We start from the raw sequence: 26,660 nt of genomic DNA on the forward strand, positions 1-26,660 counted from the left end.
CAGTTCCCTTGCACCTTGTGATTTATCCTCCACTTGTTGATTGGCTTACAATTTCATTTCAGCTTTTCTTGTGCAGTGCTCAAACCAATCTATGAAGGAAAGGGCAACCCTTGGAACAGCTATATGCAAAAGGTGGTTGTGTCGCTAAACCTGGCAACTGAAAATTGGGCATGTCATGGCGCAAATCCCACTGCATAACTATATCAATCAAGGAAACAACTCGAGTAAATACTTACCAGGCTAACCAGGCAAAAGTGTGGTTTAGGCGATTCAACACGGTTTAAAAAATAAAGAAGCTTTAGGCTATAAGCACAAGCTTGTTCAATTTACAATTAGCGCACCATCACTAGAGGATAGGCACTCTAAGCTGGGACAGTATGCACCTCTATGATTGGTATTTTAACTAATTAGGCATGGACAAAGGACACACTGGAGGGAAGTGCATTGTCATTGTCACTTTATTTATACCTCTCATTCTCAACACTGTGAATGAATGGAGTGCATGTGACATGACACAGTTAAAATATGTATGTCCAAGTATATTTTATATCCTATTTTATTTCCAGTCATTGTGATTGCACTAATTGGGAAATTGCAATGATTTTAAGAAATCACACATTGAAAATATCCATTCATTCATTGTATCGCCTGGCATTATCCTCTTTGGTTCCATCAGCAGCGATTTCAGTGTGTCTTGGTCTTCATTCTCCTGCAGAATAGGTCTCCAGCTTTCCACATATCAGTCTGCTTTGTTCCATAATACATGTGATGCTGTACATTTTATTGATATTGCAAATAGCAAGGGCCTCACTCAGCAGGTGACTGGTAGTACACATTCTGGGGGTCATTTACTGGATGGAGTATTTACCAGCAATGATTATTTACAATGCCTTCCATCACTGCCAATTGTATGGTCGGTCCATAAAGCTGTTATGTTCTCGTTTCTGGAACAAAACTCTCAGACAAAGACATTGACAAACAGACAGCGGAAAAGGTTCCGGCTCTGGAATAAGCTGGCATTAGACATGTTTGAATTTGTATTAGCCCAAAATCCTGCCCTACTATTAGAAGACTCAAATGAAGCTGTTGCTGCTTTTGAGAACTTTCTGAGAAAATATACAGACCAAGTATTACCAGCCGAATGCATCTCCAACCATAGGCCCAAACCCACTGAACCCTGGTATTCAGAACAGCTTAGGTTACAAAAACAAAAAGGAGGATAAAGCTAACTATAAATTAGCCTTTCTTGAGTATAAAAAACTTATCGTTAAGAGAAAACTAGCTATTTCACTACAGCTATACTATCAGCAAAAAACTCCTCAAAGGAACTTTTCTCGACGGTAAAACGATTAGCCAAATGCTCTGAGGCGGAAGACTCCCCTAAAACCCAGGCATTCTGTAACAGTGTGGCCATGTTTTTCCAAGACAAAGGTAAGGCGGTCTATAATGGATTTGCCAGGTCCACGGATCAAGGAATGGTTCCCTCTTTAAAAGCTTCAGCCAGGCCTGTGATGACAGGGATCACCCCTGGAACCCCCACTGAATACAGGGACCCTCCTAAATTATCTGCCTTCCCAACATTGACAACGGAAGCAACAATTGACCTGCTGAGATCCACTAAACCAGGTTCCCCACTGGACCTATGCCCCCCAAAAATCTTCCATCTTCTACCAGAGATCTTCGCGTCCCATTTGACTCTTATTTTTAATCAAATGTTTTACTCTGGTATATTTCCCACTAGTTGGAAGCTGGCATCCGTGCTCCCGCTTTTGAAGAAGCCAAACTTGGATGAGGCAGACCCCTACAACAATTGTCTAATCTCCAGACTTCCGCTACTAGCAAAGATGGTGGAGAAAGACATGAACAACACTCTATCAGAATATGTTGAGAGGCATGGTTTTCATGATGATACCCAGTTTGGATTTCGAAAACACCATAGCACCGAACTGGCTTTGATCACATCATCTGAAATGATTAGGCAGACAGTTGATGCGGGGGCAGTGCAGCACTTGTGCTGCTTGATCTCTCCACTGCATTTGACACGGTGAACCATCAGAAACTCTTGGAGGTTCTGAGGGGGATCGGTGTCAAAGGGAATGCACTCGCCCTACTTGAATCTTTCCTGTCTGGCAGGGAACAATTTGTGGCCTTAGATGATTTTACATCACCCAATTGTACACTGCCATGCGGTGTGCCACAGGGATCTTCTTTGAGCCCGACCCTTTTTAATCTTTATGTTGCACCACTGGCGAGACTGATCAGGTCCCTAGGTTTCTTGGCTATATCCTATGCCGATGATACACAGATCATCGTCTCAGTGCCAGGATCCCCCACTGACACTATGACACAGTTTCATACCTACCTTAGTCAAGATGGCCGCCAATTGTTTCAAATTAAGACGGAGGTCTTACTCTTCGGTGCTCACAGTAACTTTTCGTCCTCCGATCTTTGGCCCGTGGAGCTTGGGCCACTACCAATGCCAGTGGTCAAGGTAAAGAACTTGGGAGTCACCTTCGATTCTAAAATTTCGTTTGAAAATCATGTCAACCAGGTTACCTCTCTCTCTTTCTACACATTAAAGCTTTTGAGAAAGATCCTCCCATTTATCCCAGCTGAACTACGTAAATTGGTGGTATCAGCACTCGTTCTGTCAAGAGCCGATTACTGTAATGGGCTTTTTATCAATCTTCGGAAAAAGTGCTAGTCCAAATTGCAGGTAGTTCAGAATGCAGCAGCTCGACTCCTGTCGAACATCCCAAGACACAAATCTGTGTCGAAGGTGCTCAAGGATTTACATTGGCTGCCAATGAAAAGACAGATTGAGTTTAAGGCTCTATGTATAGTTTTTAAGGCCACACAGGACATTGGACCGGCTTTCTAAAGCGGAATCTGCTTCACTACATCCCAGTCTGTTGTCTCCGTTCCGCGTCTGCCCATGATCTGATTGTTCCCAGGGTCAAAAAAATTTCCTGGGGGGGAAGACGCTTTCTGGTTGGCGCAACTAGGTTTTGGAATTCTCTCCCAATTAGATTGAAACAGGAAACTCATCTGTTAGCTTTCAGGAAAGCACTAAAGACATGGCTGTTCAGTCTTTAAGGTGCTTTCGAACCCCCTAGCTTAAATCCTGCTTTTGATGAGCAAGCGCCTTAACACCTTCGGGTGAATGTTTCGCGCTCTACAAATCTCCATTTCATTTCATTTAATTTCATGTGTGAACATATTTTGAATCTAGCATCAATTTACTGGCATTCCTTCTTAGGAGGTGATCATACATTATGGTGAACAAACAAAGCTGATCAAACAAACTTCTCCATAAGTAAAGGACCATTAGCAACATGATTAACTGGATTCCGACAGCTGGGTTTTGTTTCTTCCCTTCCTCCATCACCCCAGGGTTTCTTGCATACCTATTGTACAATTAAGTTAATGGATAACTAGAAGCTGTCAGGATGGAAGAGTGGTACATCAGGGTCTAATTACATTTATTTCCTGGAACTATTCACAATAAAAGCCATTGCAGGGGCAACTTTTGTATGCAAGGTGGACGGGATAACGTGTATGTGGACTCACTTCCTTTATGCTAATAAACAGGAGTGCCTTCATCTTGTTTTTTTCTCGGAGCTAACACTGCTTTGTGTGGTACTTGTTCTATTTTCTGGTATGGAATCTACACAGGAACATCTACTTTTGACCTTGGCCTAAAGGTGTTGAGAATTGGAGATGATCTACACATGGCTTTGGGGCCTTCACTGAGTTGACCAGGGGATGGCAAGCAGTCTTAAGTAACTTTACAGAGCATAGATCTTGAGTAGTGATACACTCAAGAAATGTGTAGAACATTGCTGTATAAAGTATTGACCTCTTCCAAGACTGTTGTTTCCTGTGCCTGAAATGCATATATCACAGGGTTCACAAGTTTATGGCAATGCCAAGGGCTCATATAATGCTTCATTTGCTTGCTTCTTGTTAAGTAGCAATCAAGAAAAATGCACGATTTGCGGTTTGTTTCATTCTCAGGAAAGAAGATGGGAAAAAAACACAGGCCTCAATTCGGTAATATGCAAATGCATTTGGAAGGACATTGCACAAATAAAAAATACAATGTTTCTTAGAATGCATGCATTCTTGAACTTTCACTGCCAAGCCTTTATCTGCTCCCCTGTACATGCCACAGTAGAGAAATGCTGATAAAATAGTTTTCAATCACTCAACAAACAGCATTTGTAAAGTGCAACACTATCAACTTGATGGGTATCTGGGCGCTGTGTCTCTGTCGAAGATCAAGGTCTTGAGTCTCTTTCCGAAGCCTGCCAGCGAGGGTGCTGCATTGAGCTGGAGGCAACGGTTGTTCCAGGTCTTGGCAGAGATGTAGAAGCGGCCACCGCTGTGGCTGTGACAGATGCGGGGTGTGTGTGTGAGGGTGAGGTAAGAGGAATGCAGCTATCTAGAGGGTTGGTTGAAGTTCAGTCGATGGTTAATATTGATTGATGTAGGCAGGTCCTACGCTGTGGAGGGCTTTGTAGGCATGTATGAAGATGTTGAACTGGTTGTTTTAGCAGTGCTCAGAACTTTCCAAACACAAACACTGAACAAAGAATTGAATCTGCAGTGTACACTGAGTAAGGCAGAAACCTAGCAGTTAAATTTTGCCTATTGGGGATCACCCCATAAGTACACATTACCAATTAAAACGGGAATTTCTGTGGTTATCAGTCACTGCTGAGGCTCAGATGGTAAGGAACCCAAACAATTATGCTGTTGAATGACGTTGATGGTGTGCCCCTTTCTCAGATAACCTACAGTGGATTAGTTAATCTAAAAACATACCCTAAAAAAGTTCAAAGAACAACCTGATCTGCTTCAGACCATTAAGGGTGTATTAAATGATGTTAAGAGACCCAACACATTTTCAGAATCCAAATATCACAGAATGGGTACCAGTAGAATCAGATTTCCCATATAAAAGTTTGTAACCAATTGAGGTCAGATATCTTCACTCAATCTTAGATGGTAATGTGGTCGGTTACACTGGTCATTGATTTGAAAATAGATGATTTTTGTTAAATAAAGTAGCCACTCTAACAAAGGAATTGATTGAGCCTGGTCCCATGCAAAGACAAAGTTGCTGGATGCCATGGGTGCATTGATCAACATCTAGAAAATGGCTGAGAATGCCTAGTTTGGCTGCTGGCAGTTTGATTAATTCTAAGTTATTATCCAATTTTGACCAGGGGTGGCTGGTGGAATTTTAAACTGGTGGGGCGTAGATAGAATGAATCAACGTATGTGAGCGAATGTAGCGAGTGAGCTTGATGGCAATAAGGTGGGTTTGGAGAGGGTTCCTCCCCTAGAAGAATTTTTTGAAAAATTGCCATCTTTTTGGTGCGATTTTCAGCACTATTTCTGTGATAAATGGACTAAAAATTCCGTTCTTCTAGGCATTCATAGAAGAAAACTCATACATTATTTCAGAGAATTTCTGGGTTGCCAAGCAAGTTTGACTTCTGAAGAGGGCTAGGGTACTAAGCAAGACTGCTTTGGTTCTACCCTTTCCAATAGAAAACACTAGTTAGCAATGTGAACAAGTTCAATGGACAAATCTGCGGTCTAGGGAGAGTCCCTCTCCTGATAAAGAAATTAAAAAAAGATTGGCAAACTCTGCGCCGGCTTGTCTCCTTCACCTCACGGTGCATTGCCTCATGGTTCTGAAGAGCATGTTGCGCCACATCTTGGACTTGGCGTGTGCCAGCAGATCAGCTTCACCTGCTGTCATGGCTGCAGCTGTGCATTCAGGCTTGCATACTCCAAGGAGATCTGCTACAAACGTGAGCCTGAAAGAAAAAGATGCAAGGTGCCCAGGGAGGACTCTGTGAGGGGATGGTAGCAGGATGTGAGATGTTATTTACAAGCCATTGTGAAAGATCCCCACAGCCGGCCGTGTAAGTAATTGACATAAATCTTTAGTTCACACGGATCAAACTGCTGATTTTTTTAAGTATTAATGAGAAATATGACAAACAACTTTCTTGATGTCAAAATGCCATTTGATTCAGTAAACCTGCAGTGTATGAATTTGGGCCACACACATTTCCAAAATATTTCATTAGCTTGAAGTCTGAAAATACGTGATACACAATCTTTAAAAAAGGTCTACAGAAAACGTGCTCAGAAATGGACACGACTGTGTGTTGCATGCATAGGACACTAGAGAAAAGCTAAAGAACTGTACAATATGTGCCAGAGGAGCTACACAGAAAGTTAAAAGTGTGGGTCTGAGAAATTATCCCCATGTTGATTCTTGTATAATCCTAGAGATAGCCTATAGAAATGCGTCAAAATGTATAGCTTGAGACCACATAGATTAAAAAGAAAGCAGCCCTTTATCAGCAGTCCCAAGGATTCCCATAGCGGGTGCATATTTTTACAAGTCACATTAAAAAAATATACGCAACATGACACTTCTTGATCTTGCAGAGTGTGTGAATGGAGCAGATTAGAAAATGACTCTCTAGCTGACTCCATCAAGCATGAAAGGCACCACTTGTAAATCAATAAATCCTACTGCACAGTGCACACAGCACCTTTTCTCACTGAAACTCTGACCAGATTTCGCAGCAGTGCTTGGGTTAAGCTATAAAAACAACAGACAACAAATTAATGTCTTGAAGGCAGTCACAAAGCAAGGTTTTACATCGTTCAACTGATATACTGGTTTCAAGAAGTACAGATCAATACCTCTTTGGAGGAGTAACAAGGGGGATTCCTGGGAACAACTTAAGAGTATGGGGGAAATGAAGCATGTTTAAAACATCACAAACATTGAGAGTTCTAACAATAGCAATGCACCTAATGATAACTGTATTCCTGTACATAACTTCCTCACCTGTCCCCAACTGTTTTGTCACTCTAGGCTGCCACATGTTTTCCTCTGTTCCCTCTGAAGTTGCCTGAACATCCTTCCTTGCCCTCTTTCGGCAGGTGTCGCCACTCGCTCACTTTAGCATTACTCCCTTCTCCCTCTTGTGCCGCTGTTTTAATTTCCACCCCCTCTTTCTGGCTTTTGAAGCCTTTACCCATTTTCTGACTGTCTTTTTGGGGGGCTGGTGCCTTTCCCGTCCCTCGTTGCTGCTTCTGATAGTTACCCTTGTGCTACCTCCTTCCTCTTTGTTTGTCCGTCTTCTTGCACTCTGCCTTTCCCCCTCCTCCTGCTGTCTGTTTCTCTCCTTACCCGGATCTCGTCTCCTCGTTTTATAATTTCACTGCTTCAGCCCGTACTTCTTCCCTGTACTAAGGCCTGTCTGCCTCCTTTCCTTCGGGTATTTATCTGCACTATCCCCCTCGCCACCACCTGCAGCTTGGCTTTTACACCAAGTCTGCCTCCTCTTCCGGTACTGGGGTTTCAGCATGTATTTATTCCCGTCATCTGGCTCCATTGTGTGATGCAACAAGGTGTCTACATGATACGATGTCTGCCTTTACTCAGTACTGCAGAAAGACCTTTACACCTTTATATTACACCTACTATACCGTCACTTAGTGCCACCTCGTGTCTTCTATGTCACACTTGTTCTGTCAGTACTGCATGCAATACTGTAACTTGTGCATTGTATCTCCGCCACCCCTACTGCTTGTTATACTGTGGCCTTAACCAGGGCTTTAAGTGGGATGAAAAACCTGGAGGGTCTCTCAAGGGGGCGTGGATGATGCAATTAAGGGTGTTGCTTTAAAACATCTAGGCTAAACATCTGTGCTTAGCACAGTGGGCTGTACGACTGGTATTTTGCTGCTTCTGTCGTTGCATCCAGATATATGATACAACAAGTAACATTACACCTACAACAAAACAGGACTATTGACTTTGTCAATGGTTGTTAGTTGCATAAGATAAATAAGCAACAACTACCGCTTCGTATATAACATTGAAAATGCTTCAGTTCTGACATAATGAAACATAATGAAACATCACACCTTCGTTACCTGTAGTGCGTGCTATTCTGCGACCTCCACATCATACATCACCTACCAGCACTGCATGCGGTACGGTGACCTTCACATCATACGTCACCACTCACCTACTGCTGTACTGTGCGTGTACTCTGTAAGCTGTATAGTGCGTGCTATCATGTAGTCTTCATTTCATGCCTCCTCAACCAGTAGTGCGTGCTATTCTCCACATCACCCGTCACCTGCTAGTACTGCATGCCGCACTGCGGTCCGCACAGCATTCCTCACCTACTATCACATCTCCTCTGCCTGTCCTGCATGCTGTGCTCACAGTCACTTCAGTCCTCCTCTAGCAGTACTCCATGCTATACTGCGGCCTCCACACCAAAGGTCACCTCTCGGTACTGCATGCCATACTGTTGCCTGCGCATCATATCTCCTCTGCCTATACTGTATGCTGTAATCACTTTTACTTATTCCTCTTTTATCAGTACTCTACGGTATACTGCGGCCTCCACACCAAAGGTCTCCTTCCAGTACTGCATGCTACACTGAGTTCTTCAGTATATCGGCTTCAGCAGCACTACCTGCTATACTGCTGCCGTCTCAACATACATCACCTGCCAGCACTGCATGCTATACTCTGTGTGCCACAACATGGTCTTTACAGCACCATCAGTCAAACAAAAGGTGACTGGACGATGCTTGCACACAGTCTAACCCCTGGCAATGGCCCAGGGTAGCATTCCGAGCTGTTGTTTTACAGCATCACACCACTTCCCACTCGATAGACGTGTCCCTGCCTGCGTTGAGTCCTATCAAGCTGCCTTTTTCATGACGAGGCCTCTTCTGCCTGTCCTGGGTGTGAGAGCACAGCCTTTGCACAGAGCACGCCCAAATTTCAAGGCGGATGCCCTATGACAACTCTAAGACGATTGGATGGGGCTGTAAAGGCCTCTCGTGTGTTAGCGGCGGCCTCCTCCGAAGCTTGAAATGCGTCTGGGTGCCCGGGCTACTTACTTAAGCGCCTCCACAGCGTGTGCGCTGTCGAGTTTCTGGCACCACGCGGAGGCAAACAGCACAGCACCCCTTGACCCTGTAATTTGCCATGGACTGGGGATAGCACGTTACTTCGACCAGCTGGATATTCCTCATGCTTACTAATCAGTCACCGCAACACCCGTACTGGCCACACCGTCCCTCGGAATGGTTGTTAAAACATCTGGCACCACACCAAACCAGCTCCTACATGGCGCTAGCCAAAAATGCGCTATATATAGATGGCACTGCGAGGCTCAACAGGTGCACCACCTACGGGGAGTTGTCGTATGGTTGGTGACAATACGCAGCCACAACTGCTGATGGCTTGTTCGAGCAGAAAAGTATGCCAGAGCGTTTCACCTGCATTTATAGAGCAGCACCAGCTTCTTCCGCTATACAGACCCCACCAATGGGTGCAAGAGTTGCACCATGAATGGTATCTACTCAGTCGCAGCTCGCGGGTGGGTGTTGCGCGGGGTTGGGGGCCGTGGGGGGGTTTAAATAAAATAAAAATCTTACCTGGTCTGCACCGCCTCGGGTCCGTTGGCGCGTTAAAACAGCCGCATCACTGCTGCAGACTGTGCTAGCAATTGAGTGGCAATCCTCAGCCAATTCTGGCGCTGGAGCAGCTTCAGGATTGACTGAGGGCACGGTTACTCTCCGCTCGCCAGCCCATTAGGAGACCGAGGTTTGAGCCTTTGCTCAACCCTTGCTCTCCTAATGGGCATGAGCCAGCCTGAGCAGACACCAGTGCGCATGACTGGGAACGGTGGAAAAATTAGCCGACCTTCCCCTCTCATGTGCACTTGTGCTGCTGCCTGCCCCTGACAATACCTGTCAGTCAACAAGACGCCGGACCGCCCACCCCCTTCAGACTCTGAAGGGGGTGGGCGGTCCCACATCATGCTGACTGAAAAATTCAGGTGAGCGGACGCGCTTCCTTCCATCAGCCCCGACCCTTTAATCACCTAGGAGTGGGTATTCTCTAGCAGCGCTTAACTTCGGCACGGTCCCCGCTAATGGAATTTTTTAAAGAATGAGGAAAATTAAATTTTGCCTGACCAAGATGCCCCCTACGTGTACCCTATGTTACATATATGTGCATGTCATCCATGCATATTTTCCCTTAAGTGGCCTGAACAAAGAGGCCTCTGCAATCACGTCCTGCATTAGGATGCCAGTCATCAAGTCTCCCATGTAAGAAATATTAAGCTAACATGAAGGCCCATGTATTTGCATTGTGCACTTTTAAATAAATCATGACAAACCCTTTTTGTGGTTTAGTCTGAGCCACTTTCTGAATTAGGGTTTTCATGACTCCTGACACACTGCAAGCTGCAGTTACGTATCTCTGACCTCGCATACTTCTAGCTCAGCTGAAAGAAGCCCAGCAAAGGGTGCCAAGACAGTGTTTTGCAAAATAGTTATCTGCCTGCTGTACAGAGTCACATTCCTGCCCAGTGAGGAAGGTAAACAGAACCCGTCCGCGAAAGATAGGGCCTAGCCTCTCTGTCTCCATTGAAGTAAATCACAGTGCTTGCATCCATAGAAAGCTCACAATGAACAAAGAAATATATGCTTTTTCTGATTCCTAGTGACGAGCAACCTTTGCTTCAGATAATACATCCCCTGACTTAAGATATCAGTTAGTACCAGACGTGCTGGTCGCCTTGACACTAAAGATCTCTCTACTAGACTGAAAGTCAGCTCTCCTCCCAGTTACACGTCAATTGCACGTCATGCTCAAATTGCGTGCACAAGTAGGGCAAAGTTCCAGCCTGCCATGTAACTCCTCCTCTATGTAGCCACCCACCTATCACCCACCTGTGACTCATCAAGTGTACACCCTCATGCACGCCCACATGCTCTTATCTCTTTCTTTCATGCTCTGCCTGGCGCGCTCCTCCCTATGTACAAGGAAAAATGTATATATGTGTTGTTCTCTGTAAATAATGTTAGAAGACCCTTCCTGAACCTCAGTGGTGATGGAACAGATTCTCCCTTAACTCGAGTTATTGGAATAAAGCCCTTTTAACTTGGACACCACGGACTCTCTGCCTCTCATTTGATACATGCTAATTGTTAATGCCTAGAAATTATGCCAGGGTAATATTTTATTTACCACATTAATTTGGCGCCCTTACAGGGACATATCCCTTTCCCCACGCGCCGGAGTTGTAGGTCCAGCTTTTCCCCCTTCTACAGCCGTGACGGACTTTAAAGTGTACACGCCATCGGGATTTCCCGCTACTCCCTCAGGCCCAGGAGGAGGACGGACTGTGACCAGGCATCCATGCGAGGCGGTGAGGATTGCGGATCGTCTCAACCAGAGCCCGACTTGTGAGAGAGCAAGGTCCGAGGTTTCCAGAGGTCCACCTGTTCCGAGGCGCATGCGCAGTATCAAGTTTCCGAGGCCTTCAAGTCCTGCTTCCCGGTGAGTACCACTATGGGGAATGCATAAAGTTTCAAGACGGGTTCATTTTATATGAACACGGTCAAGACGGGTCCACAGTAAAACGCGGAAACGGTAAAGACGGGTTCACGTTATTCGTGAAAACGGTAAAGACGGGTTCGTTCACACGAGCACGGTAAAGACGTGTCTCATTTTTGAGACCGGTATGGTTGTACTGTATTCCAGTGCATATAGTTTTTCAAGTACATGTTTAGTTCTCTGTATTGGTTTAGATCATGTTTGTTTTAATGTTATGATGTTTTAGTGTGAATGATTGTTGATTGTTTCAGTCTATTTTTGTGTATTGTATTTCCATTGTGTTGGTTTCAACATGCCACTGTTTTCAAAATTGCGTCAGATAGGGACCAGAAAAGGTATACTAGAAGAGTCAGTTAACATCCCGCCTAGAGACACACCTGGTCATTATATGTATAATAAGCATGGATTAGACGCCATCTTGTTTTTAGATTTATGGGTAGATTACACGAAGGATCTGGAGGAGAAATATAGATGGCCTATCTCAGGAACATGGGATGCAGAATGCATTATGAGAGTAGAGGAAGCGCTATGGAAAAAGAAGTCAAGACCCTCTCAGAAAGATGCCATTGAATTATGGCGCAAAGAGTCACATAGGAGAACAGAGAAAGAATTCAATAAAGCAGAGAGAACTAAACAAGCAGAGGAAAAAGCCAAAGAAAAAGAACTACGGGAGGAGGGGGAACGGGTAAAAACTGAACAGGCTGATAGAGAAAGAAACGCCGTCGTTACTGGCATTTATCCCGTCCTCTCAGAAGAACTAGCTAGAGTGACCACCTCAGAGAGACCCAGTAGGTCGCGAACACCACCACCTGTACCATTTAGAATATGTAGAAAGAAGCCGACAGCATCAGAGGCTTTTATTTCCTCCTATCTAGAAGAGCCCGCACCGGACTACGTTAATGCAGGTTTCCCTCCACCCCCACCAGCAGATCAGCTCCAGCAACTTCAGCAGCAGCTAGTAAAAGATGACGTAGGTCCCGGGGCAGTGGGAGGGGTGCCTACTGTAGATGTAGCAATCCCACATTGTATATATGATCCAGAACCAGGAAAGGGTTCAATGCTTGTGATTTCACTAAGACTAAGACAAGCCGTCGCATATTTGGACAAATTACCAGACATGAAAGAGCACCTAGATAAAATGTACCGTTTCATTAGAACGGGGGAGGAACCAGATTGTATAGTACAAGCCATGCTACACAGAAAGGTTGGGGTTAAGAATTATATCCTACGGTTTATTATTAACTGCCTGATCAGGGAACAAGACGGAGGAGACGGAGATGTAAAACCTGGTTTGATCGAATGGAGTGATCACATAGATGCCGGTAGGCATGATAAACAGGGACAGACAGAGAGCATGTACAAGAAAATACAAAAGGAAATATTAGCCATACACAAAGAGTCTGACGAGAAGGGTGAGTCATCAACGGAAGAGGTTGACGAGCCAAAAGACAAAATGAATTATGTAGGAAAAGCGCGACAGTTTGACAGACCCAAATGTCTTGACTACCGTAAACATGGGCCAGCTATAAAAGAAAGATATTCCCTTGAAAATCTGTTCCAAGCTACTGAACAAGCCCTGAAAAAACGGATAGGGAGCGAGAGACCTCCCACCTCACACGAAATTGAATTGGCCCGGTCAGCCACCCAGTGGGTGTCTAATTCTAATATATATAGCAGTGATATAGTGGCTCAGACTTTCTTAAGCCTTCCACCGTACGAACAGCGTTTGGCTGGTATTTACATGGTCCAACACTTGATAACGTTGTATGAGAGTCAATAGTCTGATCCTGGTCACTTGCATAAATTACTAGACGACATTTTACTAGACAGATGGACAGGTTTGGGTACCGAATTAATTAATGTTGTTCTGGATCAACGACATAAGTACATAAATTCTCTGACCACATGTATGCCTCCAACCTCACACCACGGCAGAAATAACTTACACGTAGACAGACAGAACCCCCTACGAGAGGTACATCCCGTCAAAGATGCGGACAATGTGTTGCAACGGGTGTATGTTTACACCCCTTTAACAAAAATAGAAATACTAGAAATGAAAAAGATGCTGCCCTGCCATGATAAAGACCCGGGGGGGTTTCACCGAGAATTAAAAGACATCCTCCGCATAGGAGATTATACGTACGATGACATTCTGAAGTTACTGAAAGTACTGTTGCCTGCTGGTATTTATGAAAAACTTAAGGAAAAAGACTGGGAGGTAGGCGAGAAAAAGTTAAGCTGGGATGCACTGGAAACGGAAGAAAAAGGTAGGCTCCCAGGGGTTGGTCTTGGGGATAAAGCTAGAGAACTGCCTGAACTCCTGATACAAGTTTTACCGAGATTATTAATTACGAAAAAGGAAGACTGGGATGCTATTTCAGCCTGTAAACAAAAGCAAGAAGAGGACACAAGTGATTTCTATTCTAGATTTGAGAAATGCTTTACTATTAATAGTGGCCTTAAGCCAGGTAGTGAATCATATCCACACCTTTTTGTGAGCAAATTAGTAGAGAATTCCTTACCCCAGATCAAGAATAGAGTACTGAAGGTTGAGAGTACTTGGCAAGCAAACAGCCCTTCCCAAATGTTACAGATGCTACAATATCATCAGAACAGAATTAGAGAAGAGCAGGATCAGGAAAAGAAACGCATGAAAGAGACAAAAATGAAGGTGCTGGTTGCCCAGACGGTACCAACAAATAAGAACAGAAATAACATGACACATGTTAAGGGGAACTGTAATTATTGCAAACAACCAGGTCACTATGTAAATGAATGTACTGTCCTGAAACACAATATAGCTACAGGCAAGACAAAAGAGCGACAATACACTCCTAGACAGAATAGCACGCAACAGAACACACAGCAGACAGTAGCGAATTTTCCTCCACCACCGCCAGTTCATGCCACACCACAAATGTATCAGTACACACAGTCAGACTATCCAGAATATCAACAGTTCTCATGAAACAGCCTTGAGAGGGAAGTAGGCTTGCCCCTTATTGAGGTTCCTGTAGATCAAGAGGGTCCGTATGTACATAGTCGTGTATTAGGACAAGACCGAAAATTTCTGATTGACACAGGGGCGAGCAGAACTACCATCAGTCATGACGAGGTTCCAGGGGCACCTCTCTCAGGCTCACAGAATGTTTCCCTGGGATTTTCAGGAAAGCCTATTGTTAATGAAGTATCGAAACCAGTTTCCCTAGGGGTTGGTCCACTGTCACGTACCACTGACTTGCTACTTACTAAGTCATGTCCAGAAAACTTACTTGGTATGAAGACATTAAAAGACCTAGGAGCAGTTATCTGCTGCTCTCCAGAAGGAGTACGCCTGTTCTTACGTGATTTTAAGGGACATTATGTGCTGACTGATTTTGACCACAGACTCAAGAATGTGCCACAGACTCTATGGGCACAAGGACCGACTGACGTAGGTTACATGGACATAACGCCACACCATGTCACCCTCAAAGCAGGAGTAGTACTTCCACGTATTAGACAATACAAGTTACCACCTGACGCCGAAACAGCCTTATTGAAATTAGTTGACAAACTTATTGCACGAGGGGTAGTAGTGGAGACTGACTCAAATGTATGTAACTCGCCTGTCATCCCTATCCTTAAACGATCTGACCCTAGTGTACTGCCAGTGTACCGACAAATTATTGACCTACGAGAATTGAACAAATGTGTAGTACCACAATATCCAGTGGTGCCAGACATTTCTTCATTACTGACTGCCATTGATTCTGAGGCCACGTTCTTCACTGTCATAGACTTGAAGAATGCTTTCTTTAGTGTTCCCATTCATCCAGATAGCCAATACCTTTTTGCATTTAGTTTAAAAGGGCGTAGCTTTGTATTTACAAGAGCTCCTCAAGGTTTTACAGAAAGCCCTAGCATTTACAGTCAGGCACTGAAAAGACAGCTAGACAGTGTTCACATGCCTGCCAACACTGCCCTACTCCAGTACGTAGATGACATCCTAATTACAGCACGTTCAGAAAAAGAATGCGAAAATGCATCACTGACAGTTTTACATTTTCTGGCTGACAAGGGGCACAAGGTGTCCCCTTCCAAGTTGCAATACAGTGAAAAGCAAGTGGTGTACCTTGGACACTTACTTTCCAAGGAGGGTAGGCAACTAACACGAGACCGCATACAGCTCATTTCTAACCTTTCACAGCCCAAGACACAGAAAGAAGTACGTGCATTCATTGGCCGCACTTCATACTGTAGGCAATGGATTCCCCAGTATGCCTATCTAGCCAAACCACTCATACAGTTAACTACACAGGAGGCAGCCACTCCGACTGTCCTCCCTTGGACACAAGAACATACCTTGGCATTTGAGGAATTAAAAAGAGCATTATGTCAAGCACCAGTTTTAGCGACTCCATGTTACAGCAAACATTTTATGCTTTTCGTAACTGAACGAGATGGAACAGCGTTATCTGTCCTCACACAAGATCAAGCAGGAAAACACAAGCCTTGCGCTTATTTTTCTAGTACACTAGATCCAGTGGCCCAGGCTCTGCCTGCGTGCCTGAAATCAGTTGCAGCAACAGCCCTAGCCATAAGACAAAGTGACTCGATAGTGTTGGGACACCCTCTGACAGTACAGGTTCCACATGCAGTGGAGGTTCTCTTAAACAGGACACAGACACAACATTTGACTGTAGCAAGACTGACAGGATATGAACTGACATTATTTCAACCACACATAGAGATCAGACGTTGTAATATTCTGAATCCTGCAACACTTTTGCCCTCAAGTACAGTAAATGCACCACCACATGACTGTGTGGAAGTAATGAATATAGTGACGAAACCAAGACAAGACCTGACAGATATTGCACTTCCAGACCCAGACTTAACGCTCTATGTAGACGGATCATGCATGAGAACGAGTGCAGGAGAATTAGTAGCAGCCTATGCTGTGACCACTGCTACTAAAGTCATAGAGACACAGAAAATAGACACACTATCAGCACAAGCAGCAGAGCTCATCGCTCTGACACAAGCCTGCATAAGAGCTAAGCACTTGAAAGTAAACATTTATACTGACTCACAATATGCTTTTGGCGTTGTTCATGATTTCGGGGTACTTTGGAGGGAGAGAGGTTTCTTGACCTCCCATGGGACCAAGATCCAGCACGGCCAGCTCATTCAAGCCCTGTTGGAAGCAATACATTTACCTACAGCCATTTCTATCCTGAAGTGCAAAGCTCACATCAAAGTTACAGACACCATTTCCCAGGGTAATGACCTGGCAGACCGAACAGCTAAACTTACAGCCCAGACAGCCCAGACACCAACAGACACGACAAGGACAGAGGTACCATTACTGACAACATGTATGACAGTCAGGGATCCCATTCAAGATGTACTCGACATACAGACACATGCCACTGCAGATGAGATAAAGAAATGGACTGAACAAGGAGGGGTCCAGACTGAACAAGGTTGGATGACTAAGGGAAAAGGTACATGGTTTCTTCCAGATTCTATGGTACAAGTAATCATAAACACAGCACATAGTCCAGCACACTTGGGAGAAAAGGCAATGATAGACAGCTTACAGAATATCTGGTTTAACAAGCACATGCGTGCAGCAGCGAAACAGAAAGTACGAACATGTATGATCTGTTGCCAGTTCAATCCAGGTAAAGGCATTCCGGTGGAACAAGGCGGATTTCATCCTCCTGACCACCCTATTGAGGTCCTCCAGATGGATTATATCCAAATGAACAGATGTAGAGGTTACAAGTATGTCTTGGTAGTTGTGTGTGCACTATCTAGATGGACAGAAGCATATCCAGTTCCAGATTATACTGCTGTGACAACAGCCAGGCAATTAGTGCGCGAGTACTTCCCAGGTATGGATTGCCTCGGGTCGTATATTCCGATAACGGTCAGCCATTCTCCTCTGAATTAATGAAACAAGTGTCTCTTCTGTTAGGATATAATTGGAAATTCCATTGTGTAAGACACCCTGAAGCAGCAGGCCTTGTAGAAAGACATAATCAGACAATCAAAACAAAACTTGCTAAGATATGTGCAGAAAAAGGCGTGGATTGGATGGTAGCCTTGCCGGTTGCCCTCTTTTACATGCGTATGGTAGCTCATTCCAGAACAGGCCTATCCCCGTATGAAGTAGTCTTCGGTAGACCACCAAATATGTGGGGTACGCCTATGCCTAAAAGAATAACTGATGTTGACAGTAACATGCTGACAGATTACCTGGCTTCCTTGATGTCTGCACTACTTTCTTGTCGTTCACAGGTTGCTGCCGCCTTCCCTGACAACACCCAGGTCAAGGAACACGCCATTGTCCCTGGGGATTACATTTGTGTCCGGAACTTTGATCGATCAAGCCCCCTTGAGCCACGTTGGCAGACGCCGAAGTTGGTGCTACTGACCACGAGGACCGCAATAAAAGTCGAGGGACGCAAAGGATGGATCCACGCTCAACACTGCAAGAGACACTTTAGACAATCTAATACAGACACTAAAAAGATTTAAAAAATTACAGACTTTGCGCCGCTTGCGCCGCCTGCGCCGCCTTTACTAGAAAAGACTCCACAGCAGGAGTATAAATCTAAGTTAAGATCTAGTAAGTCAGACGTAGTTTAATTGTCTAAGTCCACTCGGTGGTGAATCGGTTAGACTAGATTTCTGACATGTATAAGATCACATACGAGAATAGTAAGAAGAGCAAAATGAGAGAAAAGTACTGCAAGTTATTACCCAGTAGATGTATAGTTTCTTTGATTATTTTGTTTTTTCTGTGTATCGTTATCATATGTGTAAGTTTATTACTACATGTTTTCTTTCCTATTTCCTCACATATACACTCATCCAGTAACAGCACCATAGAGCATACATTTAGTGAACTGCCACCTCATGAATTGTCATATCGACTTGCATTGCGTAACAATACTTTTATTCAAATGTTACACCATTCTCATCAGACCAGCAATGCGACTAATTGCTGGGTATGTGGCCAACTGCCACCTTATCAAAAGGCGAAGGGAGTTCTGCCCTTCTATCCTCTGCCGTTCTCACACAATGGTTCATGTGGAGCATGGTTTGCCTTAATGACCTCAATAGATAGAAAGTACATAGCTTATCCAGGTGGCTGGATATATGGAAACCTGAATAAAGTAATGAATGAAGCATGTTTTCCAGACAAAGACGGATTTCCCAAAAGGAAGGGAACCGATCTAGAGAATGAAGAGTACGAGCAGGGAAATGCATCCGTTAATTTTATAATGTTAAATGTTCAGCCCAAGCAAAACACAGGTCCACCGTTTATTTCAGTTCTACCAGCAAAAGGTGATTTATGTGTTAATAAGAAAGGCTCAGTACATATGGGACACAGCGAGTGTAAAGTTGTAGTAGAGTTTAATGATAAAGGACTTTCTTCTTTCAAAACATCACGCCATACCTATTTCATTTGCGGTCAGACAGCCTATGTACATCTGCCCTTAGACTGGGTTGGGACTTGTTATATAGCATTCTTATTGCCACCTGTATTCTTGGCCCCATCCCATTATCATAGAGATTCACGACTAGAACATGTTAGAGTAAAGAGAGAGACAGATGCCTCAGGGATTGATCAGACTGAAACAGCTTGGGAGCAATATACAGATTTCAACAAAGGATTCTTCTTCTTCATAGGTCCCGTCCAAAACAGTAAACTGATATGCAAGTTAACAAGGACTCTTGAGGCAGTAGTGAATGTGACTGCATCTACCCTGGCGAACTTGACCCAGGAACAGTCTGCTATGAGACTTGTTGTTCTTCAAAATCGTCTCGTTCTAGACGTCATCTTGGCGGATAGGGGCGGAGCTTGTAGCGTGATCCGATCTAGTTGTTGCATTTTCATCCCAAATAACGCGCCATCTGTGTATGCAGCGATAACAAGGCTCCACAAGATTGCTCATGGCATACATCAAGACCCAGGCACATGGACTTGGTCCAGTTGGCTCTGGGGTGTGATATCTGCTTGGGGATGGAAAGTGTTGTCCTTCCTAGGAATGATCCTACTTATGATATTTGGTTGCTGTCTCTGTCTGCAGTGTGGCCCGGCCATTTGCGGCCTGTGTGCAACTGCATGTGTTCCACATCCAAGTATACAAAGGGTTAAGGACGAACAAATGATGCTGTATGATCAACTATACGGTCTCATGAATATAGATGTATCCTGAAGGGTTACGTAGGGAACAAGGAGGGAATGAGGAAAATGAAATTTTGCCTGACCAAGATGCCCCCTACGTGTACCCTATGTTACATATATGTGCATGTCACCCATGCATATTTTCCCTTAAGTGGCCTGAACAAAGAGGCCTCTGCAATCACGTCCTGCATTAGGATGCCAGTCATCAAGTCTCCCATGTAAGAAATATTAAGCTAACATGAAGGCCCATGTATTTGCATTGTGCACTTTTAAATAAATCACGACAAACCCTTTTTGTGGTTCAGTCTGAGCCACTTTCTGAATTAGGGTTTTCATGACTCCTGACACACTGCAAGCTGCAGTTACGTATCTCTGACCTCGCATACTTCTAGCTCAGCTGAAAGAAGCCCAGCAAAGGGTGCCAAGACAGTGTTTTGCAAAATAGTTATCTGCCTGCTGTACAGAGTCACATTCCTGCCCAGTGAGGAAGGTAAACAGAACCCGTCCGCGAAAGATAGGGCCTAGCCTCTCTGTCTCCATTGAAGTAAATCACAGTGCTTGCATCCATAGAAAGCTCACAATGAACAAAGAAATATATGCTTTTTCTGATTCCTAGTGACAAGCAACCTGTGCTTCAGATAATACATCCCCTGACTTAAGATATCAGTTAGTACCAGACGTGCTGGTCGCCTTGACACTAAAGATCTCTCTACTAGACTGAAAGTCAGCTCTCCTCCCAGTTACACGTCAATTGCACGTCATGCTCAAATTGCGTGCACAAGTAGGGCAAAGTTCCAGCCTGCCATGTAACTCCTCCTCTATGTAGCCACCCACCTATCACCCACCTGTGACTCATCAAGTGTACACCCTCATGCACGCCCACATGCTCTTATCTCTTTCTTTCATGCTCTGCCTGGCGCGCTCCTCCCTATGTACAAGGAAAAATGTATATATGTGTTGTTCTCTGTAAATAATGTTAGAAGACCCTTCCTGAACCTCAGTGGTGATGGAACAGATTCTCCCTTAACTCGAGTTATTGGAATAAAGCCCTTTTAACTTGGACACCACGGACTCTCTGCCTCTCATTTGATACATGCTAATTGTTAATGCCTAGAAATTATGCCAGGGTAATATTTTATTTACCACAAGAACCTGTGCAATTGTGTTGCCTACCGGACTGACCCTGGAGGGGCATCCGACTGATTTGCTTTTGTGCCAGGATACGGCAATTTTTCCCGCAATGGTTTGCATGCGGATGAGGTGCTAAAACCACGGGTTGGTTGCCTCCAATAATCCCCACATATCCCGTCCTGAGGAAGACTCGCAGGCAAAGGCTCAACCGTCCTATATGCCACAAGTCGAGTTGAAACGTCGATGATCATATACCCATGTATCTGGACCCACCCAGCCATTCCCCATTACATGCACAGATGATTACAATCTGTGATTGTATAAATTGATGTAAATAGACCATGTAAAATAGTATTGGGACAGGACACTAAGATTGATACGTTTGATCAATCCCACATTGAACCTTTCTGTTTTCTCTTCACTCTGGGAATAATTTCCCCACTCACCTACTTTCGAGCACTCCCTTTTTGCACATTTCCCTTTGGAGCAACCCTCACAAATGTCCAGTGATAAAATTCTACTGATGCAAATAAATCCAGTTTGTTTCATATGTAGTTCGTTTTCTGCACATCCACTTTTTTTATTGTAAAAACTCTTATGTTGCATGATCGTTCCTTATGAAGAACGTTAATTCATTTTAGCTCTAAACTAAGAATTTGTAAATTAATTTTGCGATTGTGATTGATTGGTTTGAGGGCCATTGTTTTTCTATATTGAACTTTACCCAGGTCCACAAACTTGTATCGGGTCACCCCTTACCTGTAATGACTGACATGATTGTCAGTTCTCCCTCGGTGTCTCTGAAATTAAGTAAACTGAGAGTTTACTTAAGTGTGAGTTTACTTAAGTTCAGAGACGCTGAGGGAGCTGCGGGCGCCGGCAGCTTCTGGGGCAACGCCCCAGCGCCCTAATCGACGCACCGCCCCTGATTTTGACTAAGCACACTGTAGGTCTTTTAGGGAATATAACACAAACATGCCACTAGGAACAAAAAAAGTTTTCTTACTCTAATACAGCACTAGTTTGGCAATATGTCCTCTACAGAAGCTGGCCCTGAGGCTAAATGGTTATAGTTTGGTGAAAATATTGTTAAGATGATGGCTTTCAGCTTTTATGCCAATTGAAACCTCAAGACAGTTCTTTGGCCCTCATATTTCACCAGGGTTGGTCGAAGTGGGGGCCTTTCTACAGCCCGCTAGCAGACGAACTCCATATTTTACTCACAGTTTTGCGAATCACAAATGTCTTGCCGAGTTTAACTACCCCAATTCCTTTCCCAAAAGGAAAAATTTTTTTGTGCATAATGATTCAGAGGGCATAGCAGAGTAGCCTTGGTTGAAGGTATGTGTTCCATCTTTTAACTCTTCTCTCCGATAGGCACGGATTAAGTGCATTTTACAAAAAGTGGGAAAAAATAAAAGTACATCCATGGATGTTGCAACCTGTGTGGCGTTTTTATATACATTTTTAAATGACTTCCTTTGAACATTGTTTCTCATTTCCATTGTACCCAAGACAAGAGGTTGTAAGCCGAGATGTGAGAGGCCTTTTTCCGAAAAAGGCAATGGAACACCCTTTCCTGCATCCATTTACTTGTCAAGGAACTCTATTTCTGGTTTAAAAAAAAGAAACAAACAAGTGTGCCAATCATACATGTCACAATACTAGTTTGTATTGTACATTCATTACAAGAGATACCAGTCCAATTGCAATTTTTACAGGAATTGAATGGTATGCTTAGTCCTCGAAGATGTTTATCTCGTGGTTTGAACATGCTTACAATAGTGTTATTATGCCAGTTTCAGAGGCAAGGTTCTTTTTTTGCCTCTGTATGCTTTTGGGATATGCCAAAGATGGTATGTCCAGTAATCACTGTATATAGATGGCAGGGAATTCAGAGAATTATCTCTCTAGATAACGTGTGATTCATCAGACAAAGCAAGTTAGTTCAGCAACAACTGATTTGAATGGCTATGTTTATTTGAAGTTATTGGGGTTTGGGAACAGTGACAAATAAACTGCCATCCTTCCTTTCAAACAAAGACAGGATAGGCTCAGATGTAGCTGCCCTCTAACTTCCAGAGGTCAAGACAACAATTAAAAGAAAGAACAGCCAGTTAGCCAGTTATCTTCTTTTCCTTTGGCACCTGACCAGACTGGTGTGACATTCAGCCACCTGAATACAAGCGGGCCACTTCAACTGCCAAAATGTATATATCTGAATAGACTGATGGCTTAGTCCAATATCCAATTTATTTGCTTGTGGAGACACAATGACGTCTCTGATGTTGGTTACATCGTTTAGGTCTGGGCTGATTATGTCCCCTGCCGTGCAACCTTAGACAAAGTACCATTACACATAGAGTGTAACAAAATTGGTCACTAAAATGCGCGATTTAGGGTACACCTTAATAGTTGGACGAGGAACTATAAAACCTATAGAAAAAAATCTGTGTAGTAAACATCAATTGCCGTGCAGACGGCCATTGACCATTGAAAGATGGCGCTTGTTGAAATAATTTGTCAGAGTGGAGTGGCGTGGTAGCTTAAAAACACCCCCGTTTCCACCTGAGGCATTGGATTGGTTATTAATTGTTGTAGACCCAGGCGAGAGGGATGGTCTAATGTTTTGTCTCCGGGTCGCAGCCCAGTTCTTCACTCGGCGCACAAGTCTCCTCGGTGTCGAGGAAGTTGTGAAGCTCATCCCTCTGCTATAGTGGTGAGTGGGGAGATGCGAGTCATGGGGAAGGTGTATAACTCGCGCTCCGCTTCTAAATGCATAAACAAAGCGCAGGTCCCTGGTATTGGAAAGTGGGTGAGTAAGCCAAAAGGTTTTTATTAAGAAGGCTTTATTGCACACTGTGCACGGGTCATGTTGCGGTTCCTTGGCTGGTGCTCCCACTTGCTTTCTAGAGATTCAATGAAGGCATTAAGATACTATTTGGCAAACACGAGACTAAATGCTGGTAGTATTAATATTTCATGATGGCTAAATAATGTGTGTATGTATTCACACGTTCACAGCAGGTGGCTGCATTTTACCTCATGGGGAAAAGTTGGTAAAACCCCTGAGTGAGTTACTGGTAGGAGTCCACCTGGCAAACACTTGGTAATTATGGCACAAAATGTACACACTTCAAAAAAGTGTGGTAATGTCGAAACAGAATAATAACCTATATGTGTGTTTTATGTCTCTGGCACAATCTTTCTTTAATCTTGTTTGTCAATCACCACATATTTTTTTAGAAGCATCAGTGAGGAGGAGAAGCGTCCCCAAGCCCTGATGAAATTGCCATAAAATGTGTGAGGCAATGAAACATGTTGGCCATTCCAATTAAGATGGACTAAACATGCTGTTCTTTTTAATCTGAGTGTGGACACCGCGGAAATTAAAGTATGTATGTCAAAAGTGAGTCACAACTCATTTTAGCTTAGAAATGTTTTTTCTTTCGCACTTTAAGGAGTCTAGATGGTTGATGGATGATATGATCATCTACACTTTATTTTTCCTCACCTTTTCGCACACAATTTCAAGACTTGGAGGTGGGCACGACTGATAAACAAGGGTAGCCTTACCTAGGAGTATACAAAAACCCCCTCTTTGTTGATGTAACATTTAAAGGTTGCAGTGTTCTATGTAACCAGGTCATTGGTGTATCGATTTGTGAGTGGAGGGCGACCTGGCATTAATCCCTCTGTTGCTCCAATTTTTTTTGTAGATCGTTTAGATGCCAGGAAAGAAAGCAACAGTTTCACTATATTCTTCAACCATGTTTGTCTCAGAGGTGGGTTGGCCTTGAGAAAGTTGGCAATCTCAGTATATAAAAGGATCTAAGCTACTTGCTACTTTGTAGCTCAAGACTTGGCAAACCACAAAGTTAAGTGGTAAAATATGCAGTCCAGTTATTCTTATGGACAATCTCACAGCTGTCAGGTAGATCAACAATATAAAGGATCAAAACCCTCAAATAACTAAACGGTGTGGATTAATTTTTCATTGGACACAATATCTAAGTACATACAAAGTTTCTCTCTGCTATCTAGTGTCTTTTGAGAGCACTTCCCAAAGATAAATGTCAGTCCTGGTTCTGTCTATGATTGGGCGCGGGCTTCTACTTTAGCATCTCGTTTTCAGCAAGTCTCCAATTTCGTTTAATTGAAGAAAAACGAGTTCACACATTGGGAAATCAAACTGGACCCCAAGACACTATCAAAATTGCAGCAATTGACTTCTTCATCATGAAGTATTCAAAGAGTTGTCTTCCTTGCGGAGTTGAGTGTTTTGGCACCTGCTTTTACGTAGCTATTTGAGTTACATATTTGCTTTAAAGTAGTTACATGAGCAATTATGCTATTAATCGTTTTGCAAGACCTTCATTATAACCCTCGCTTGGCAGCAGTCCACAACCGCCTCCATTTAATAATGACCCCGAGATAACCTTCCTTTCGATGACATGCTTAAAGCACTGCATGAAAAACGTGGCAGCTGAAAAATATGTCCGCCATGTTTTCCATCTAAAAGGAACATTCCAGTAGGAGATGTCTCCGGCGTGACTTGGGGCACACAGCTCTGACAGGAATGACGTGCAGCCCGGAGTGAACGCGGCGTTGGTATAAAAAGCGATGCTGTGGACATAGGAATCCGTCCAGAGCGCCGAGCCAAAAGAAACGGCGAGCCCTGTTAATTCACACTAATGATCCGAGTATGGTGTGTGGCGTTGTTATTTTAAGGAAATGCATCAAAAGTTGTTTCTGAAATACTTCGGTCAAGCAAACACTCCCGTTAAAGAAACAGCCTTAACAACACAGCCATTTGAAATAAAAGACTTAAAGGTATATTATCTTTTCTAACTGTAACAGTTTGAAATATCGGAGCAGAAAAAGAATATGTGTTTTTCCGGATTACCCTTTTTTCTCAAACCACTAAAAACATAAATGTGTCAAAAGGAGCTGTTCGATAAATAATACAGATAAATAATACATTCTTTCAGCTTCCATGCCCACTTGGTTTCATAACGTCAAATGTTATGTATAGTCAACCCCACACTCTGTCTCTCTTTTCCTTTTCCTTTTTCTCTCTCTTCCTTTTCCTCAAAATATTTGACTTGGTTCCAGGTTGATAAAAAAAACTGCCATATGTGGAAGGCTGAGATCAATGCAGACTGTATTTGTGCTGTAATTGATGAAAGGCGGAGCAAAGGAAAATACCTTATATGACTTTCTGGCATTGCTATCGATGGCCCATATATAGGTGCCATGAGAAAATTATATCTGCATATGAGATTGATATAGGTGCCCACTGCCTACACACTGCGGGGCCTTTTCTCCCAAAGGCATTTTTGGAGTATACAAAGTGGGACTCCTACAGTACTCCTCTACTTCCTCTTGCATGTGTTTCTGATTTGGCTCCAACCATCTAAAATTGGAATAACATGGCCTGGCAGTACTACTACTGCTATGGCAATGCCACTCACTACCCACCTCACCATGGTCTGGTCACCTTTTGTATTAGCAGGTAACAACCCCAGTGTCTGTGACACAGATGAAACAGAAGTGTGCAAGTGATTGTAGAATGCTCAGACATGAAGATTAGAAATAGATATGTAGGTGGGAAATGCGTAGCAGAACATAAACATGTGCATGAATGGAATCAACAAATGTTACACTGGCAAGGATTCAGGATATCAGATTTATGTAGCATCCAAAATTGGATTGTATCATGCAGTGTGTTAGAAACCCATACCATGTTGGTCCACAGTGACCTATGTTCATGATAGTAACTTTTGTACGTAGGCCTAATACCATAATTTTGATATTTCCGAGAGCTGTAAATAACACGTTATTACAATGTCATGTGGAAGTCAG

General features: G+C 43.6%; 1 long non-coding RNA gene across 1 annotated transcript in view; it reads right to left on the reverse strand.

Annotated features, from left to right (window-relative positions):
- Positions 1-442: 442 nt before the first annotated feature.
- The window catches only part of LOC144829065 (uncharacterized), a 72,140-nt gene continuing 45,922 nt past the window's right edge, over positions 443-26,660 (reverse strand). The window contains exon 3 of the long non-coding RNA XR_013610588.1: positions 443-5,831. This is a non-coding gene — a long non-coding RNA (uncharacterized LOC144829065). The remainder of the gene's footprint in view (positions 5,832-26,660) is intronic.

This window comes from Lissotriton helveticus, chromosome 4_1, assembly GCF_964261635.1.
Source record: "Lissotriton helveticus chromosome 4_1, aLisHel1.1, whole genome shotgun sequence".
Lineage (NCBI taxonomy): Eukaryota > Metazoa > Chordata > Amphibia > Caudata > Salamandridae > Lissotriton > Lissotriton helveticus.